This window comes from Montipora capricornis, chromosome 9 (assembly GCF_036669925.1).
Source record: "Montipora capricornis isolate CH-2021 chromosome 9, ASM3666992v2, whole genome shotgun sequence".
NCBI lineage: Eukaryota > Metazoa > Cnidaria > Anthozoa > Scleractinia > Acroporidae > Montipora > Montipora capricornis.
Genome location: NC_090891.1, coordinates 15,862,555 through 15,866,921, shown reverse-complemented (window position 1 = coordinate 15,866,921; position 4,367 = coordinate 15,862,555). Strand labels below are relative to the sequence as shown.

The 4,367-nt window shown below is 36.5% G+C and overlaps 1 pseudogene; it reads right to left on the bottom strand.

The window, feature by feature from the left end:
* The window catches only part of LOC138017331 (uncharacterized), a 4,430-nt pseudogene extending 719 nt beyond the window's left edge, over nucleotides 1–3,711 (bottom strand).
* Between the last annotated feature and the right edge of the window lie 656 nt (nucleotides 3,712–4,367).

The following is a 4,367-nucleotide window of genomic DNA, read 5'->3' as shown; positions in this document are numbered from 1 at the left end:
ACGACTCTGGGCATGCAACATCCACATCAACTGGAATTATACATACAAAACATTTCAAGATATGACTTCCTACTTACTGAAAAATATTAACTTATTATACAGTACTCAGCAACGTGCAATTAAGAAAAAAGATAAAGCAAATTGATTCTGCATTTGATTTGGGCAATTCCACTGACACCAGAAACAAAGCTTGACTGAACGTTAAACTTGTTCGAAAAGCCAATTTCTGATACATTAGTAAAACACTTCCTGGAGTCAGTGCATACATGTAACCTTGATTGATCGCCACAGTTGTGACCAAGCAGTTAGGATATAGTAAATTAGCTGTTCGTCACCTGTCTGCAAACATTTCGAGTACCATGGCAAAAGTCTATCAGTGTTCCAGTCATGTATTCAAAACCAAAGGTTGACCATGCTCAAAGTGGACCCCAGCCTTCAACATAATCAACAAGATGGGCACCAGCATTGTGCACATTGAAGCCACAACTTTCATATCCTGAAACCACCATTAAATTTTTAAACTCATTAATTATTTTGATTTGTTTCTGTTTCTTGGAAAATTAAAAGTCTGGGGAAAACTGGTCTCATTAATGTCCATCTTAAAACAGAAGCTACTGCTTTCAACCATTACATCTGTCTGAAAGTCCTTGTAAAATCTCTCAAGTAGATCCCTTGCCCTTTGCAACTAGGCTGGAGTGATCGCAGTGCCAAGAAGAATAAATATTGCCTCTGAGAAGCAAGCAAAGTGCTGAAGGTACTTATCCAGTAGGAAACCAATCAAGCATGGTATTGCACAATAAAGGAGCCATGACTGCAACTCAGAAGCTAGAATAAAACCAGAGCAAACTTAAGGCCTGTGTTGGTGCTTTACTAACAATGGATAATAATAATTCCTGACAGTGTCCATGCAGTACAAATAATGTGAAAAACAGATTACAAACAGTACCTTTGAAGTTCTTGAAATGTTTCTCCATGTCTCTTGGGAGTCTTGCTAAAACATCTGGTGGCTTCATTTCCAGAATACGCTTGTTAATCTGCCCCAGGAAAGAAGAATATTTCTGCATAAAACAAAACGGTCTTCTAAAGTATTGGAATAGTTACCTATGATAATGAAAGCTAACCATTTTATATCTGTGTTTTTATACCTAAATACTGTACGTAGTGTACATGTAAGATCAGACATGCTGTTTCTTATTGAACTGGAATCTATACTGTGAGTTTTCCATCAAATTCATTGGGCTCTTTGCAGCAGTACGCTTGTCTCAAAGAAAGAGGAATAATATGTGATGCATTTGTTAGGAGATGTCCATAGCCATTTTGAGCTTTGGAAACAAGTTGTAACCATGGGCTGCATATACACCTTTCAACCAAGAATCACTTCATGGTATACAAATGTAGCAATGTAGCCATGTAGCAAATGCAGCTTAATTGGATTTTTCGATACAATGTAAGGTGTATTGCTCTATTTTGTTAATGAAATCGTACCTGACCATGAACAAAAAATTATTTCTTGTGATTACTTGAAGATAACCACTTGTAAAAGAAGTGTCTGTGTTATGCCTAGAGGACATCCATGCATATAGTCGGGGACCATCCCCAGAACTATGACGAACCAGGGCATCAGTGCCAAACTAGTTACGTCAAATATTCCTGCAACCCGAAAAAGAATAACAGCTATTTTGCTTAAAGCCTTTTTACATGCAATGTGTATCTAGTTGCTTAACGCATTACCCAATTTCATTCAGGTAGACACCGTGTAGCTTGGTCACAGATTATCAACATGGCTACAAAGCTTTTCTGAATTTATATTAATTTTACAATTTTAAAAGTCACTTCACTCGCCTGCCCTAGAAATAGAGGTGAAATGGTACAATTCACGAAATGCACTCATTCCCTAGTGATTCCTCACAGCCAGAGAATAATTTTATGATCCTGTAGGCACACTAACAATAAAATATATCAACCCAATCAGAGATAAATAATGTAGAAGTTTACCTTTGCCTTTTTCTAATTTGCTTTAATAGCATTTTCTTTTCAGTTGGAGGTCTGTATGGGTAACATCGAGTGTGGCCTTTGCCTTGGGCAGTAACAAATCCCCTTTCCTCACATATTACACAACCACTTTCACCATTATCTTGGGTCATATTTAAAAGGTACGCTTTCCCTTGCAAATCAGTCGAGCCTAGTAGGACAGCAGCCTTGACTTGCACAGTTGGTGCCACTTGGGGGACTTCAATGTTAACTCTTTCAATTAAGAAATAAGTGAAAAAACGGAACAACAAAAAATGAACAATAGTGAAAAATGAATTATGCAGTTGAGTGAGAAGTCTAAATCTCTTCCATTTCCTAGTAATAATTGCTAATAAGATTAACATACTGTGGGAAACTATTTACCTTAGTTCACATATAACAGTTACAATGAAGAAAACATCTCGGTGTGAGGTTGAACCATGTTTGTTGCAGTTCATAACATAAATATTGTGTGTCCAAATTGCTTCTGTACGTGCCGTGTCGTCTCAAGAAGTGAATACAAGCATTCTTTTTGCAGATCTAATGCACACTTACCTTCCTTGTACAATTTGTTCATTTGGGTGGTAAATGGTTCAAAGAAGGCATTCCAGGGAGGTTTTCCTTTTCCTTTCCAAATGCCCTACAGCAACATGTTCCTCTTTGAAAATCGAACAGACCAAAGGGAATGTCAGCTACTGTTCCGTTCAACAACAAAAAAAACAAAATACCTGATACACTGTATTCCATCATGAAATTATACAGTACTGTATGTAATGCAAATCCAGTGAAGTTATTAATTTAACTTTTTTACACAAGTTACACAAGTTACAAATTTGTTGCCACAAAAAATTACAGTGTATTGGGTAACACTCTACTTCCAGTAAATTATTGATAAGGGAGGTTACTAATTTTATACCTTTCTGGAGATGGAATCTCATTAATGGCTAAAAACACTGGCCAAAGGGATACACTTGACGATGAATACAAAGGAGCACCATCCGTATTAAAGATGAAGCTGATGTTTGATGTATTATGCAAGAACTGCCCAGATTCACATAATCTTGCATAATTTTTTCCGTCCATGATGTCAGTAATAACTTCTTTTTGATGCTGCTTCCTTCTTTCCTGGATGGTTTTCCATATTCCATCTCCTTTAAATAAGATGAAGTGGAATATTAGTAAACAACTGGCTGTACCCTGTATAATAATTTTATTATTGCCTTGACACATGTGCTGCAATAAAAAATTCTGGTATCATAGAGCCCCATTGTGCAACCATCAGACAATATATAAATTTTATTTCTTCATGAATACCTCCGAGGCTACAGTATCATTATGCCAAACAGTGTAGTATGTGGATGTTGTAGTTCAATTTTAACCTCTGGTTTTTTGGTTTTTTTTTTTCAAACCAGTTCCTTTTTTTTGAACCAGTTTATTTTTTTTAAAACCAGTTTATTTATCAACTGTCTGAAAAGGGCTGTCATATTTTGGGGTGTGGTGAAAAATAGGGGCATGGTATTTTTTGGGTGGTATTTTTTTGGGGTAAAGAATTTGTCAACAAAAAGATGGAAACGTTTTGTAAAGAAAATGAAATTAAAACAGCTCACGGTTCTCCACGAACTCCAACAACTCAAGGCTTGGTTGAGAGATCCAATCGATCATGAAAAGAGGACATGCGAGCCTTGATATTAAGTACCACATCCCAAACGCTTAAGAAATGGTGTCAAAAAGCCCAAGAAGCAGCTTATAGTAGGAATATCAGCTACCATAGAGCAATAAAGATGACACCATATGAAGCTGTGTATGGTATAAAAAGCCATAGGAAGTCTATACTTCTCAAAATTTAGAGGCTCATCAGGAGGATCCACACCTATGTGTAGATGATGATTTAAAAGAACGTGAAGATAAAGAGGAACGAACCAAAAAACGGCAAACATTTTCTCAAAATCAGGAAAAGTACAACCACCAAATGATGGAACAAGCTAAGAAAGAATATGAAAATCAGAAAGTCAAAGTTGGAGACTTTGTCTCAAAATGAGAGCTTAACCTTAATCACTAAACTGCACACATAACCCTTATGACTCAAATGAGCGCCAAAGCATAATAAGCATGTACAATGTCCCTAAGCTTAAACAAAAGCTAACCGCAAGCAAAGTGGTTCTGCATCCGCCTTCACATTCTACAAATGTCAGACACTGCTTGTTCACGTGCAGCTACTCATGTAAAATCAAATAATGTCAACAAAAAAGGAGAGAGTTGAAATTGAGCATTGAAGCTCTTTATTATAGGTTCACATTGTGGCAATAATTTAATTTCTTTGATAATGTGCGGTGGCTTTTTGTTTGATGTTACTCAAA